The sequence below is a fragment of the Salmo salar genome, chromosome 11 (genome assembly GCF_965601325.2).
Source record: "Salmo salar chromosome 11, fSalSal1, whole genome shotgun sequence".
Classification (NCBI taxonomy): domain Eukaryota; kingdom Metazoa; phylum Chordata; class Actinopteri; order Salmoniformes; family Salmonidae; genus Salmo; species Salmo salar.
Genome location: NC_138301.1, coordinates 13935425 through 13952730, shown reverse-complemented (window position 1 = coordinate 13952730; position 17306 = coordinate 13935425). Strand labels below are relative to the sequence as shown.

Here is a 17306-nt window from a genome sequence, read left to right as displayed (position 1 = left end):
GACAGAGAGAGAGAAAGAGAGAAAGAAAGGACAGAGAGATAGAGAGAAAGGACAGAGAGAGAGAAAGAGAGAGAGAAAGGACAGAGAGAGAGAAAGAGAGATAGAAAGGACAGAGAGAGAGAAAGAGAGATAGAGAGAGAGGACAGAGCAAAAGAAAGAGAGAGAAAGGACAGAGAGAGAAAGAGACAGAGAAAACGAGAGATAGAAAGGACAGAGTGAGAGATAGAGAGAGAGCAAGGACAGAGAGAGCAAAAAGACAGAGAGATAGAAAGGACAGAGAAAGAAGGAGAGATAGAAAGGATGGATAGAAAGGACAGAGAGAAAGAAAGAAAGAGAGATAGAAAGGACAGAGAGAGAGAGAAAGGACAGAGAGAGAGAAATAGTGATAGAAAGGAAAGAGAGAAAGAAAGAGAGACAGAAAGGACAGCGAGAGATAAAGAGAGATAGAAAGGACAGAGAGAGAGAGAGGAAGAGAGAGAAAGAAAGAGAGAGAGAAAGGACAGAGAGAGCGAAATAGTGATAGAAAGTTAAGAGAGAAAGAAAGAGAGACAGAAAGGACAGCGAGAGATAAAGAGAGATAGAAAGGACAGAGAGAGAGAGAGGAAGAGAGAGAAAGAAAGAGAGAGAGAAAGGACAAAGAGAGAGAAAGAGTGAGAGCTGTGCTGTGCTGTTGGGCGAAAGAGAATGCGACTAATAATGAGACATCTATTTTACCCACCAGCCCTCTGTGTGCAGCGCCTCGATGATACGCCTGTTTTCCTCCGGCCCCCATTATCAGTGCACTTGAACCCGGGATAACAATGAGTTCATAGAGATTGAGAAGTGCCGGGGCCTTAATTGTATGTATTTAGTCACGCAAACCGAGGCAATGGCCTGAGAATGGCTAGTTAGCCAATGACATCATTTAGCTTCAGAGTTGACTCAATGGGGCTGGAGCAAATGTGCACTGTAGCCACGTCCACCCATCCGGGCTCTGCTCGCTCAGTCAAAGAACTGTCTGTCTCATATCTACAGTGCTATCGCCCCTCTGCATTACAGGACATATTTGGTGTTTTCAGAACCAAGATCCCTCCGGTGGTGTCTCTGACTTCATTGTCAACATCTTCTTCTTTAAAGAGAAGACGCTTTGAGAATTATGCCAGTTGTGTTGTCTTTTTTTTGTGTGTGGTGTGTGTGTGTGTGTGGCGCGCGTGTGTGCGCGCGTCCTTTGTCAATCAACGGTGGATGTTTGGCGGCACAAAGCTGATGATCGCATCATGATGTTATTGTGCCTGACTTGCTCGGCACAAAGAGGGAAGGGAGCGTGTTCTCAAGCAGGGATGTCAGCACTTGAAAAATCAATCACCATCTGGGCTCATTTCATACGAGGGAGAGAGAGAGGAACAACCAACAGCTCCCGTTTGGCCAGAAACAACAGGCTAGGCCAAACCTCAGAAAAGCATTATGGCAACATTGGGGTCTATCCACAGCATTCAGGCGGCACTGTGCGAAAGCAGCTCGACATTAGCTGAGCGCAAGGCCACAGAAAGCAAAACATGGATAAGAGTACAGAAAGCACAGATTCACCTGCTTGGCTAACACCACGGGTCATTGGGTTTCTGTCAAAGAGCTCATCTCTGTTTATTCTTTGCCCTTCCAACGACTAGCTTCATAGTTATGCCCGCGCTTCATGTGCAATTGATCTCGTGAACTTAAAAGTATCACATCGTAGGAAATTAATTCGAATGCATGTCACCAAATCGCTTTTTACGGTACTAAAACACCCAGCTCCACATTTTGGAGGAGGCTGAGGGGGTGACATGATTTTTGCTGCAGCGTTGCCTCCTTTCAGTGGCACAGCTGTGTGAAAAATACCAGTTAGAAATGGTGCTGAGGCAGCAAAAGCATTTAATAGTCAACAAACAGTTATCTAAGCCCATGTCCAACAACTAGACACCACTGTAATGTGACCTACATACTAAGTGAATAAGAATTTTTACATCAGGGAGGGGGCGAACAGAACAGAGCTCATTCAGCTGACAGTAATTAAATAGCAAGTATTCCTTTTCACTGGCCTTTTGCCTCTTTCCCAGCTAAGAAAGTATAATGTAACAGAACATATTGTGCCATATTAAGTATTCTACTCTTTTTTTCCCCCCAGTTCTTTCGGATTTAATGGAATGACAAGTCAGGGGAGGGTTAGTCTGAATTTTTCAAGGACGTGGGATGGATTCTAACACTGTTCCATTCTAGCATGTACTGCCTAAGCTGGGGGATGAACCCACTGACCTGAAGCCAGCGTGCCACATTGGAAGAACAACACATGTCATATGTAAGTCAGAGGGGAATGAGTTCAGACAGACCCGTGGACCACTAGTCCGTTCACACACACAATACACACACACACACACACACATCCATACCCTACATCCCCCAGCCTTCCGCCTGCATGCCCACCTCCCTTGAAGATGAATGTGAGAGTGAAACCCAAGCCAGCCATGCTCTCAGATCAGGTAGGCCCGTTCCAGACAAAACCGCAGAAGGATGATAAAAGAGGGGGAGCGGGCGAAACAGGCGATACACCGGCCGCCAGAACAAAGCAGGTGTCCGTATTAATGCACCATCGAGCACTTGGAACCCTGCACCTCAATACAGGAGGAGGAGGAGGGGCAAGAGGGGGAGGGCGAGCACAGTGAAAGAGAAAGTTTCAACTAATTAGAATAAGGAGAAAACAAGTCAACGGGTTACAGTGTGGTGGACAACATCATAAACTTCCCATTGGGATGAATCATCAGTGGGGCTCCTCATTCTGTCTGTGACAACAGGTCATCTGTTTGAATTAGCTTTATTTCTTAAAAACAGACCGATTTATACACTCCTTTTATCACTCTGGAGTTCCGAAGATCAAAACGAAATCAGGACAAAATGGCACGTCAGTGTCATAAGCGCCGTAATGATCGGACCAAACTGCAGCGGTTATGTGAAACATCTTCTTGATTTACTATAGAAATGAACACTGAACACTGAACAAAAGAACGACGAACAACAGTCCTGTAAGGCACTCTGACTATACATGGAACAACCACCCACAAACACAAGAGAAAATAAACCCACTTAAATATGGCCTCCAATTAGAAGCAACGACAACCAGCTGCTTCTAATTGGAGGTCGTTCCCAAAACTAACATAGAAATAGACAAACTAGAAAACCCACATAGAAATAGAAAACATAGAACATAAACCAAAAACCCCGAAACACACAAAACAAACCACGTCCTGCCACGTCCTGACCAAACTACATTAACAAATAACCCCTTTACTGGTCAGGACGTGACAGTCGGACGTTAGATAATGTAAAGAGCAGTCATGAACACTGGGTGACAAAATAAAACGACAAAGAAAGTGATCAAGTTAGTAAGGGGCACAGCATTGGCACCTATAGAGAGCTTCACATTCATTAAATAACTGCTGATGAGTCACTGTGGCATTTGCGTTCCTCAATCCTGAAACAGGGTTTGGGTTTTCATTAGACAACAACGGCAAAAGGCAATAAAAAAGAGGGGGAGAGAAGAACGAGAGAGGCAGAAAGGAAAGAAATGTTGGCGGATCAATTACCACACCTCAGGGGTGTCTTAATTGAATTCTCCTCTACAGCTGCCACATATTCCTCTGGTTGTAGGTGTCTACGGCATTTGCATAAATGTGCCTCCAATTTGATGCCGAAAAAGAGGTCGAGAAGCAGCCAGACAACAAAAACATCCGACCAGAAAAGAACAACGGCTGTTTAAATAGGGATAAGGTGGATTCTAGGAGTCAACCTGGGATGTGTTGTTGAGAAAAGTACATTACAAAAAGATCCTTCTATCCACACAGCACCCCCATTGTGTGGTTTTGGAAAAACACTGATAAAAAAACAAGGTTAAAGAATCCACTGCGCGATTTAACATGCTCCATCATTCCTTCATACCAGATACTCCCCAGCTGTCTCTCTTCTTGTTGTTCTCCTTCGGTGTAGCAACGTCTCAGCGTCCTGGGTGTCTAACTCACATCAGGATCCCTGTCCCTTGAGAGTTTTCTTTTTCACAAGCCCTGTTTCATCACAACGTTGCTATTTTTAGGCCCCGAATTTGAAATCTGGTCACAGAAATCAGGCTCCATTCAGGAGAGGGCCTTTGTAGAACTTAAATACACCCCAATGTGTCCTTCAACAAAGACCTCTCCTTTTTACTCTCCCTTTAATGCTTTAAGTTTAGGATTGTTAGTTGTGTCTGTGGGTGGGTTTTTTTTCCTATTTTTTAGGCATTAGACCGGCTAGCTATTGAACGCCACAGTGTCTATAAAAATTCATCAGGATTAAAATGACCTCAGACGCAAAATGAAAGTTCCTAAAGTACACAATGGGGGCTGTCTTTTTGACACATTCTCCGGGGCCTTGGGAACAGTATTGTTTCCTGACAAAGTGTCTCTGCCTTGACAATGAGCACCTTTCAGCCCCACACAGGGTCTGCCTTTAGAGCCGGAGAGAGAGACGTATTTCACATATCAATCAAAGAGGAGAGAAAGACCCTCGTCGGGGTAAAAGTGGCCCTTCAGAAAACCTGAACAGATCAAAATGGAGTAAATGCTATTTCCCTCTTATTGTGGCCATCCAGCTGTGTTTTATCAGATGAGGGAAGGAAGTAGGTGAAAGAGAGCCCTCATTCTTAATCATATTTCGCTTCCTATTGCAGTAAGGGAGAGCGGGGCATGACAAAGAGAATGAAACGCATCTCATCAGGTCATGATTTCTGGGGTGACCTATATCTTTAGTTAAGTGTATGGCAAATATAGAAACACTTTTTTTTACATTTACATTTGAGTCATTTAAGCGGACGCTCTTATCCAGAGCCGCTTACAGTAGTTGAGCGCATACATTTGTCATACTGGTCCCCCGCGGGAATCAAACCTGCAACCCTGGCGTTGCAAGTGCCAAGCTCTACCAACTGAGCCACGCGGATTATACAAGTGTAATTACATAAGCGTGGCTAGAACACGATGTCAGCAGGACCATCTCTGATGAGGTTGTGTATACTGTACTGTACTGTATATATATATATATACTTTGTGTGCAGGTACGTGCATGTGTGTTCTTTACACACCCAGTGCAGTTAGTTGGTGTAATGAGCACACGGTGTGTGCATCAGGCCATCATTGCCACCCACTGAGCCAGCCAGTCGCACCACTGTCGCTAATCATGCTAAAAAATGAATTGCGTGTCTGTGTTGGTAATTCCAAATGGCATTTGACTACCTCAGCCTAGATTTATGATACACATATAAATATAGTATTTCTGGACAGGTGGATTAATATGTCTCCTTAAAGAGCTTCTTTATAGGTCAGTGCCTGCGTGTAATCCCCCCCCCCCCCCCCCCAAAAAAAAAAAAATCATCTCATCTGCGCCTCAATTCATTACAGCACAGGAGAGGAACACAGAAGGGGCAAGAGCACAGTGCTGAGAAAATGATGCCTCTAGTGAGTGAACCGTGAACATGCACGCACACTACTGTACGCGTTAATGTGTGTAAATCTGTGTCATCGTGTTTATGGACTTGTGTAAGTAGTCGTATGAAATTGCATTAATAGTTACTGTATTCGTTCAACCTACAGCGTGAGTGGCATTTTGAAATTGGGATGTTCTGAATTTGTTGAATTGGGGACATGGCAGCCTTGGACACAGACTTATCTTAAACCTAATTAGATCATGATAATAGCTTTAGGGCCTCGGTGATAAATGGTTGGCCTGTGGATCGGAACCTTTCTTCAGTTTCAGGTTGTGCACATTGTGCCTATACAGTAGTTCAGCCTTAGATTTGCAAAACAGACAGAGCCCAAATGTTAGTACGGTAAGATTTGTGTTAGATTAAAAGTAAAGACTTGGTATGTGTCTAATAATGATCTCATCATTTACCCGTTGTTTTTGTGTTGGCACGTCTGTTGGCATTTCACTGCCCTCCGCAAAGTGCACGCCACCCCTCCCAGTATCGTCTCCCATGACATAAGAGATTCATAAACACCCTGAAACCCTGGAGGGCAAACCCGATTCACTGTGTATTAGTGATGGGTCATTCCGTCTTTTCACTCTCCTCCAAAGCCATGGCTTCTCTTCTGAGCCTCTGTCCTGTAGTGCTAGCCAGCCAGCCCAGCGTTTCCCCAACCCTCCCTCCCTTGCTTGCTTTCCCAACCGCCATCCACTTCAATGTTCCACGTTTTATTATTTTGATAAAACATTGCACTCCTCTTGTGGGGAAACTTTTCCCCTCAGTGTCATCTGCGTCATGACGAGTTAATGTTGCAAGGCGACATCTATCTTTTTCCAACACCTTGAGGGCATCTTTTAAATGGAGGAATGTGGTCATTATGTGACATTAACCTCATTAGAAAACGCACTTTAACTGCTCGGAGATTAAATTGATTTACAGCTGCCATTTCCACTACTGCTCTCGATCAATTGTTAAACTATCCTTTTTATGGCCCAGACTCCGCTGTGTGCCTTTTCTCTCCCTCCCACTCCTTGTATTAATGCCAGGTATGTATTCCAATAAAGGAGGGGGGGCAACTTTTTTTATGCCACTGTGGTGTAATGTGAAAAATCCCCTACATAAGTGAGCCTCTCCCAGGCGCTCACAATAGAGAATATGATCTGGCTGAGACGGGCGTGTGGCGCGGTAAATCCATCCGCTCCGTTTGTGTGGCTAAATGTCAGCGCTCTGCCTCTCTGCTCCTGACAGCTCAGGTTTACGTGGCCGTTTAAGCATAACACGCACACTGTATTTCTTTGATAAATCAATAACCCTACCATTTCTGTGCACCATCCGCCCTCCATCTGCGTGAATTGATCCACGCGGATGGAGTGACATCGCCCTCCCTCCATCCCTCCATCGTTCCACCGCACTTTTGACACATAAATAAAATATGTGGCCTTTTTTTCTTCTTCAATTGGCCACAATGTTGATCCTGAGGAATATGGCGCAGGTCACATGGTAGCATCGAGGGGGAGACAAGAGCTATGAGTCGGGTGGCTGCTATCGCTCACTGGCGCCCCACAAAATCCCCGGAACTTTCCAGCAACGCATTTATTAGAGTGAATGAGTCTTCGAAAGAATGGCATTACAAAATAATGTGGTCGCTAAATTATTTAAGCATTTTTGCCATAATGCTTCACTTCATAACCACAGAACTATGTACACCCACACACACACACACACACACACACACACAAACACGCGCGCGCACACACACACGCACGCACGCACATGCAGACGCGCGCGGCGAACACACACACACACACACAGAATTATAGCAAATCCATTTAATGTCATCATCCAAATTTAGAAAAGGAAAAGATGAGAGAAGGTGGGGGGTGGTATAGAGAAGGTGGGGGGGTGGTATAGAGAAGGTGGGGGGGGGCGGTGCAGAGAAGGTGGGGTCGGTGCAGAGAAGGTGGGGGGGGCGGTGCAGAGAAGAGAAGGTGGGGGGCGGTGCAGAGAAGGTGGGGGGGCGGTGCAGAGAAGGTGGGGGGGCGGTGCAGAGAAGGTGGGGGGAGGTGCAGAGAAGAGAAGGTCGGGGGGCGGTGCAGAGAAGAGAAGGTCGGGGGGCGGTGAAGGTGGGGAGGCGGTGCAGAGAAGATGGCGGGGAGGTGCAGAGAAGGTGGGGGGGAGGTGCAGAGAAGGTGGGGGGTGGTGCAGAGAAGGTGGCGGGGCGGTGCAGAGAAGGTGGGGGGCGGTGCAGAGAAGAGAAGGTCGGGGGGCGGTGAAGGTGGGGAGGCGGTGCAGAGAAGGTGGCGGGGAGGTGCAGAGAAGGTGGGGGGAGGTGCAGAGAAGGTGGGGGGCGGTGCAGAGAAGAGAAGGTGGGGGGGCGGTGAAGGTGGGGAGGCAATGCAGAGAAGGTGGCGGGGAGGTGCAGAGAAGGTGGGGGGGAGGTGCAGAGAAGGTGGGGGGGTGGTGCAGAGAGGTGGTGGGTGGTGCAGAGAAGAGAAGGTGGGGGGCGGTGAAGGTGGCGGGGAGGTGCAGAGAAGGTGGCGGGGCGGTGCAGAGAAGGTGGCGGGGAGGTGCAGAGAAGGTGGGGAGGAGGTGCAGAGAAGGTGGGGGGAGGTGCAGAGAAGGTGGCGGGGAGGTGCAGAGAAGGTGGCGGGGAGATGCAGAGAAGGTGGGGGGGGTGCAGAGAAGGTGGCGGGGAGGTGCAGAGAAGGTGGGGAGGAGGTGCAGAGAAGGTGGGGGGAGGTGCAGAGAAGGTGGCGGGGAGGTGCAGAGAAGGTGGTGGGGAGGTGCAGAGAAGGTGGGGGGGCGGTGAAGGTGGGGGGGGAGGTGAAGGTGGGGGGGAGGTGCAGAGAAGGTGGGGGGGAGGTGCAGAGAAGGTGGCGGGGAGGTACAGAGAAGGTGGTGGGGAGGTGCAGAGAAGGTGGGGGGGCGGTGAAGGTGGGGGGGAGGTGAAGGTAGGGGGGAGGTGCAGAGAAGGTAGGGGGGAGGTACAGAGAAGGTGGCGGGGAGGTGAAGATGGGGGGGAGGTGAAGGTGGGGGGGTGGTGCTAACTCCATCACACTACTATATTTAGGTGTCAGGCTCACAAGCCATCCTGACTTTAATATAAATAGATATAAATCAACATGCGGGGCACTGTGTTTTACCCGCTATCAACAGATGAGTGCTACATGTTATCCCACACCTCCTCAACATATTCAGGGAGTGATGGCGAAGGCATTTCTGTGGCCGGGTTAGAAACAGCTGCTAGGTGAACTAACCTTGGTGTGGCATGCCAGGGGCCCCACCTCCAGAGTGTCCACTGCTACCCTGGCACTCTCCCCCTGTGACATGCCTCCTGGCTGGGTTGCTGCAGTCCTGTGTGCTCCCACCACCACCACCACCCAGGCTCAGCTCAGGTCAGGGCTGTTGCCACACACAGCCCCTCAAGTCAGAGCCTCTGGTGCCTAATTAGGGAGGAGGGATGGAGGAATGGAAGGATGGAGGGAAGGAGAGCCAGCTTGGACTTTAAGAGACTAACCCACCTCTGCCATAACGGAGCACTTATGGGATTAAAGGGGCATTAGCGTTGGTATGCCCATGTAGGCCGTCTGTATATTTATATAGGGCCAGATGATGCAAACTGAGAGGCAGCCACGACAACTGTTGTCTGTGCACTCATCATTATCATAATCACCTTCATCATCGTCATCATGCTCATCATCATCACCCCACACAGATTGCATCATGGGAATAACTGTGTGGTGCCACCAGACGCGTGGGGCTTATTCCATGTCAGCGCCACTCTCTTTCCCCCCCCTCCATCTCTCTCTCACTCTCTCTACCCCTCTCTGTCTACCCCCTCTCCTTCCCTCACGCTCGCTCTCTCTCCGTCTCTTAACCCCCCCCTCTAAATGCCTGACTCACTCCAGACTGTGACGCTCTGCTTAGCTCTGGTCTGGTCTACTCTGGGTCCTGGAAGGAAATTGCTGAGCTCACAGCCTCCACCACCACCCACCTCCCCCTCCCCCTCCTCCTCCTCCTCCCCCTCCCCCTCCTCCTCTCTCACCCCCTCCTGAAGGATTTCCCCTAATAAGAGGGAGAGTCGATGGGGAGGAGCTAGAGGAGGAAAAGGTGAGTCTACTGCATGGTAATAACCCCAGTACACAATCCCTCCTCTCCTCTGTTATCTATCTGTCTGAATCTCTCCTTTGACTGATCCATTTATGAGGACATAAAAAAGGTACTTTTCAACCATAACCTTCCAGTCTTGGTCCCCGTACAGTACCAGAGGGAACGTTTCTTTCATGCACATAAAACATGCAGAAAATACTCATCACATGAAGTGCATATCAAAGTCGGTAAATAACATTTTGACAGTATGTTATTTACAACCGACAAGCTTTTTGTCTAGAAATGTAATCAGACATTAGTAAATATGCTGACTCAGAAAGGCTGTTTTCTCCAACTGTTTATTGGTTACTCTCTGCTTATTTATGTGCGTCTTACTAAACAAAGGCCTCCCACCATAACAAGAACAACAGTGTTGAACGCAGTCGAGTGTTTGATCTTGACATGTCTAAGTGACCACAGATATCCCAACTACAGAGGGCTGGGTGAATTGTGTGGTCAGAGGCATGTGCAGTGTGTGCATTGTTGAGATACACTAAACTCTGGACCATATTGTTTGGCTTTGAAATGGTTTCGTTTGATTTTCTCTGCTTGGGAACCGGATACTTGAGACAAAAAAATGCAAATAAAAAAAAGCTGTGGCTCAATACACATTATCCTTAATGAAGTAGGATAAATTCTGGACCATAGCGTTTGAGAATGGAAAAATACATATGCGGGGTGAAAATAGTGTTTTTGATGTAAAGTGTTAACAGCTGTGCTTGGTTCTGCGAGTGTGGAGGTCGGAGTGTGGTTTGACTCCGGGGTCAGGTGCCCCCCCCCCCCCCTCCCCCCACCTGCCCGCCCGCCTCAGCTGCCCCTTGCTAAATGGAAACGAGATGTGATATTGTTCTAGTCATCACGGCCATCTGATGTCAATTTCACACAGTGGTGGGACCCTCCACAAGCTGGTTCATGATAGGAACACACACACACACACACGCACAAGCTTCCTTTCTGTGTCTCGCTATCTCTCGCTGTCTCTCTCTCTGTCCTCTATCTCTTCCTTTCCCTCTGTTACAGTCTCCCAATCTATCTCTCTCTCCCTCCCCCTCTGCCCACACTGGGATAAGTCATGAGGAAATTGATGCCCATGTTTTGTCCGACCACCTGTTCATTCTGGATACAAGTCTAAGAACCCAGTAAGGGTTAACCCTCTTTGGGGAGCGAGCGGGGGAGGTTGTTGGCACCCCAGTCAGAAACGTGCCCCCACGAGTGGCAGGCTGGCTCAGACCGTCCGGCTGGGTGGGACGGGAGCCCAGTCTTGGACCGCTCCACATCTCCCCCAAATCCTCCAGTCGCTCCAAACAGAGTCAGTATGCTGCCCCTCCATTACCCCCCCCCCCCCCCCCCCTATCCCAACCAGGAAATTATTGTCTCGGTCAATTTACATGAATCAATCTATCTACGTTTTGAAGGACTCTTACCGTATGAGACCACAATGTTCTTGAAGGCTGTATGATCACCAACATGTGTAGACTATTCGTGGAGAAAATGAAAGAAACATAACATTTAATATGAGATCATATTTTAATGAGATTCTTAACCCATTGGCTGTAGGTTTGATGATTGAACATGACGTCTAGAACCACTCAGTGTGCGTCTAAAATGATAAACGATTGCCGAGGCGCTTGAAGCTCACATGTCCCTCACTCTGATCAAACACAAAGCCACTAGTGAACAATGGAGGCAGGGAAGCAGTGTTGTGTTACCTGCAGCGTGAGAAGACTCTCACATGTCCAAATCAACTCACGCCACCACCATCTTGCCACCACTCATCAAACTCACACAAAGTCATAAGAGCGGAAATAGGAAACCATTCTCACTAAAAACCTTCATAATCATCTCCTGAGAGAAAACAGCGCTCTTGTTTTTTAACTGAAAAAGGACAAATATTTTAAGAGGCAATGAATTTGGTGGAGCTGAATAGGATGTTGGTATATGTTTTACTAAAGGAAATATAATGGCATACTATTATTAGATCACATTAATCATGACTGCGCCAAAGGCACTGACAGCAGCACTGAAAAGGATTGAAAATGTTGGTAATGGATATAAATTACCCATTGTGTGATAAAAGGATTTTTTTCACTAAGAAGGTAGGGATAAAACAGAAAACCTCTGAATACATATGTATAAAATATTGAATAATACAGGCTATCTGAGTGGGATTAACATTTTAAGGGAATCAGATAGTAATAGTTCGACAATGAAAAGTGGACTAAACCCATCCAGTTAGAGAGGAGAGTGGCGAGGTAGGAGAGTTGTTTTGACAGAGGTCTGTCAGTTGGCACGGCGATAATGAGTCACATCTCTCTTATACGGTTATTTATTGCCGACTTGGCTCGCAAACAAAAGATCAATAATTTTGAGCAAATCTAATGTTGCCCCTGGCTCTAATATGGTCATCCATCACATCTGCCATCTTTATGTGGGAGATGGACTGAATTTGTGTTTATTTGAGATCAAATGCAATTACATCATATAGCTTTAATAACATCTGAGCCCCCTGTGAATATGTGTGGGTTTTTGATCATACGTATGCATATACAGTATGCTTGTGAGATGTGTCACATACGTGTAAATTATAATATATTTACTGCTATAAGACGTGTTTCCACATCAATCTTCATTTCTTTCCACAGTCCTACATTTTGAAATATGAAGTGTGTCAACAGTCTACCCCCCCCCCCCCCCTTAGACGGCGAACGCACAAACATCCCTCACACAAATACACACATAGCACGGCCAGTCCCCCATTGAGACAACCCAGAGCTAGTGAGGAGATCCCTCACTGACAACAAGCCCTGGGTGAGCCAGCTTAAGTCCACCTGGACTCTGTCTGACTGTCTGCCTCTCAGAGCGAGGTGTGAGTCTGGCGAACGACAGACAGAGGTCATCTGTCACAGAGGATCCCTCCTGCCTAGGTGTTGCCCCACACACCTCCAGAGAAGGCCCTCGCAGGTAGACTAATAAGCATAAGGCACAGGGAGAGGCCCCACAGAGCCCCAAAGCGCCTCCTCGCACGACATCCCTCTCCCACTGTCACAGGCCCAGGACACTAACCTGACAACCTGCACTGCGCTTGATGCTGACGCACACCGCGAGCCAAACGGAAGCCATTTAAACGGGTATGGTCCCTAAAAAATAAATACATTCAAATTGTAGATGGGTGTTGTTTTTGAGATAAATGGGGAATATGGAAATGTCAGTTGGGTCAAATTTCTCAGTCTCACCTCTATGTGGTATAACAGAAATACAGTAAGCATGGTTCCTCACCTAATGTGTTTTCTTTGGGTCTTCTAATTGACATCCGTAGATCACTGGAAAAGCAAATAACAGAGAGAGAGAGAGAGAGAGAGAGAGAGAGAGAGGAGAGAGAGAGAGAGAGAGACAGTGTTAATGACACACCAACAGACTCGTCTCCAAGAGCAGCATCATAAATATCGCACAAACAGGAAATCATTAGCACCACAGATAAAAACAGATCAGGATCTCAGTTCAATACAATCAAATACATGTTGTCTATCGCATTACAAGAAAACATCAAGAGAGAATAAAACTTGAGAAACATGGGTTTGCATCATCTTAGGGATTTAGAGGTTAGTTAGTAAACAGTAAAGACGGATTGAACGATAAACTAGGAAATGTATGAATATACAGTAATCGAGAAATAGGCTAGTCTACAGCCTAGACTACAGACGTCGCACCAAACACTCCCTCATAGCGAGCTCCAGAGTTTTGCCAGGGGATTTCATGAAACTAAACAGTATGTCAAAGATCCTTACAACATAAGATGTCTCCCCTAAACACCACTGTCATGTTCCCTTCGCTTTCCTTTCTTCCCTTCTCAGACACGACTTTGGGTAGAGGAAAGAAGTTCTCCCTGAGCGTTTTAAGATGTCATTTTTAAACATACATATCAAAGCTGCAGAAAGATGGATGTTTTTCTTCTGCTTCTCTGCTCTAGTACAATGTAACTTTGAATAGAGAAGGATCTCAAAAGACGTTCTGAGATCTCTTTGCAATCCACATCCTTGGGCCGACTGGCAATACATCATTTGTATTGATGCAATATTAAATTTCAATATCGCATGTCAAAAGGTACAAAATGATAGATCATAGCCTAACTAAATGAATTATTAAAAGGTTGTGCTGGCTGTGCTATCAGCTTCTCTTACAATCAACTGCGTCTGAAAAGAACAGTTTGATACGGGCAGCATTTCAATGTTATTTTTTTTTTTCTCCTAGTTTTGTTTTCTCTCTCTTAAGTTTTGGATCACTGTAATGAATCTGGATTTGTGTCACCAAAAAATGTCCTAAAATCTAAAACCACATGAGCACAACAATAACCAGACCTTTCCAGTTAGTTATTTTCTGTCCTGTTCAATGCAAACGATTACCAAAGTACTATGTTTGTTGCTAAAGAGTGAAGAGCAGGACCGATATAATGACATATTTTGAGTGGTATGATTTGTGTTTTCTTCATAATACATTATGTCCCTGGAGCTTTATCTCTCTATTTCCCCTGGTAAAACCCTGAAACCCTTTTTAGATTTGCCCATATTACACATGGCCTCCATTCTAGGTCAAATCTGTATCAGAAGTTCATGCACTGACAACAGAAGCTGTGTGACCTGGAACAGTTTAGAGCTTGTGATTCTACAAGGAAGTCAGATAGGACAGAGGGTCTGAACCTCTTATGATCCGTATACTTTAAAGAGTTAGAATAAGGGGATAAAAGATAAAGAAGAGTTAGTGATACATTTAAAGGAGTATTAAGGTCAGGGAAAATACTAGTGGCACAATGACACCCAAAGATATAGTACATCACGCTTAGTATATTCAGTGATATGTATTCATGGACGCCAAGGGAAGCCAGGCTTCCCAAAAAACCTTACCAATATATATATATATATATATACTGTACATATATACTGTACATATATATACAGTACCAGTCAAAAGTCTGGACACACCTAGTGGCTATTTGAACAATCTCAAATATAAAATATATTTTGATTTGTTTAACACTTGTTTGGTTACTACATGATTCTATATGTGTTATTTCATAGTTTTGATGTCTTCACTATTATTCTACCATGTAAAAAATAGTAAAAATAATGAAAAACCCAAACTTTTGACTGGTACTGCATATATATATATACACTGCCATTCAAAAGTTTGCGGTCACTTAGAAATGTCCTTGTTTTTGAAAGAAAAGCACATTTTTTATCCATTAAAATAACATCAAATTGATCAGAAATACAGTGTAGACATTGTTCATGTTGTAAATGACTACTGTAGCTGGAAACGGGTGATTTTTAATGGAATATCTACATGGGCGTACATGGCCCATTATCAGCAACCATCACTGCTGTGTTCCAATGGCACGTCGTGTTATCTAATCCAAGTTTATCATTTTAAAAGGCTAAATGATCATTAGAAAACCCTTTTGCAATTATGTTAGCACAGCTGAAAACTGTTGTTCTGATTAAAGAAGCAATAAAACTGGCCTTCTTTAGACTAGTTGAGTATCTGGAGCATCAGCATTTGTGGGTTTGATTACAGGCTCAAAATGGCCAGAAACAAATAACTTTCTTCTGAAACTCGTCAGCCTATACTTTTTCTGAGAAATGAAGGCTATTCCATGCGAGAAATTGCCAAGAAACTGAAGATTTCTTTGCAACTCTGCCTAGAAGGCCAGCATCCCAGAGTCGCCTCTTCACTGTTGACATTGAGACAGGTGTTTTGAGGGTACTATTTAATGAAGCTGCCAGTTGAGGGCTTGTGAGGCGTCTGTTTCTCAAACTAGACACTCTAATGTAATTGTCCTCTTGCTCAGTTGTGCACCGGGGCCTCCCACTCCTCTTTCTATTCTGGTTAGGGCCAGTTTGCACTGTTCTGTGAAGGGAGTAGTACACAGCGTTGTACGAGATCTTCAGTTTCTTGGCAATTTCTCGCAGGCATCACTACACTCCCTGGTTTGAATCCAGACTGTATCACATCTGGCCGGATTGGGAGTCCCATAGGGCGGCGCACAATTGGCCCAGGGTCGTCCGGGTTTGGCCGGGGTAGGCCGTCATTGTAAATAATAATTTGTTCTTAACTGACTTGCCTAGTTAAATAAAGGTTAAATTAAAAACTTTAAACAACTTTTTTTTAAACTAGCTGGCTCATCATTGCCCATGAAAGGGAGTTAGGCTAGCGAGCAATGCGTGTACTGTATGAAAGAGTCATAGACCGTTTCATAGACCATTTCATCAACCCTACAAGTATGGTGAGTCAACATGTTTTTTTCTGTTTGTCACAAAATTTGACTAAGCATAGATGATTTGATGATGTTGAAATGTTGAAGTTAAAATGGTGCTGGAATATTGGAGGCAGCTCCTGTTTTCTTTGTGACCTGCGGTAACTCTCTGTGGTTCTAAATCAATAGTTGTTTAGTAGTCTGAAAATTTAGGAAACATTACCTTGCTTGACCATGCTGTAGGTCATGTAACTGTTTGTTACATGCAATATGCTTTGTGGACTTCACCGGACAGAGCTTGCGCTCCGGTTTTGTGATGAAACAAAGGTGTGGTTGAATTTATTCTGCCACTGTGTCTTCTTATCGTCTCGGCCTTAGGTCTATATAGCACGGTGGCAAGGCATATGAAGTAAGGTTATAGAGCAAACAATTCAATTATCACAACACATAGGTTGTAATCTGCCTTTGTTTTCTGGCTTGGCTTCCCCTGTGATTTTGCCCACTCACCGCTACTGCAGCGTTTGGATATCATCACCTCTGATGAACTGAAGGACAGGATAGCCTTTCTAATATTACATTCCCGTCTCACCATATTGAGTTGCTAAATGCTACAAGATGAAAATACTGCTGTGGTTGTTGTCTGGTTTAGATTGAGATGTATTTCGTCTGTGTGTCTGAGAGAGAAGTGGGGGCCAATGGCGGGAGTGTCGGGGGTGACAATGACATCATAAACTCAGGAGGTTTTAATTGGCGGGTCCAGATTGTTGGACTGGTGACCCCGCAGAAGTCATGGCCACCATTAGCGTCCAGATCGCATGCTAACAAACAGAATCTGTGGATGTTAGCGCTGGCGAAAATTCAATTTGAGCTCTTTGTCTGCCTGATGCCTTGCCCTAACGATGGTCTCTTTTTTTTTTCTTAAACAACAGAACACAGAGGAGTCGTTAGGACCCTCTCTTCATTACTTCAAAAAACCAATCATTAGACACCAGAGTATATACGTAATTAGAAAATCACTTCCTTTGCAATCCTGGCTAAGTAGTTTACATACTGTAATTACAGGGACAAAATCAATTTTTAATCATTTCACTGATTGGGCTCATCAGCTCAGTAGGAACATTGTATCCTGCTTGTTGTGCGAAAGCAACATCTGGGCTAAAACAATTACCCTTTTGTGTTCCAAAACTATTCAGAAACAGGCTTTCTGCAGCACCCGATGATTGTCATGTAGCCCGACTGCAGCCATCTCTCCTTGCCCTTGACTTGAGCATGGAGGATCACGTTTAAAGCCTTATAAATCAATACACTATAATAAGCTGCTCTTGGGAAAAAGCAGCATACTGCTTTTTTAACACCTTTAGCTTTTTCTTCCTGTTGTTGTCGGTGGTGGTAGGAGTGGTGTTTTTGCTGTTG

General features: G+C 45.4%; 1 protein-coding gene across 7 annotated transcripts in view; it reads right to left on the bottom strand.

Annotated features, from left to right (window-relative positions):
- The window catches only part of LOC106562015 (zinc finger protein 536-like), a 185707-nt gene that overhangs the window by 146213 nt on the left and 22188 nt on the right, over positions 1-17306 (bottom strand). For 5 of the 7 annotated variants that reach the window (XM_045689038.2, XM_014126534.3, XM_045689047.2 and 2 more), the window contains exon 3: positions 12923-12966. The gene's annotated coding sequence lies outside the window, so the exon portion shown is untranslated. Of the gene's footprint in view, positions 1-12709; positions 12784-12922; positions 12967-17306 lie in introns of all 7 variants that reach the window. The other 2 variants (XM_045689040.2, XM_045689046.2) reach the window with 1 other exon arrangement.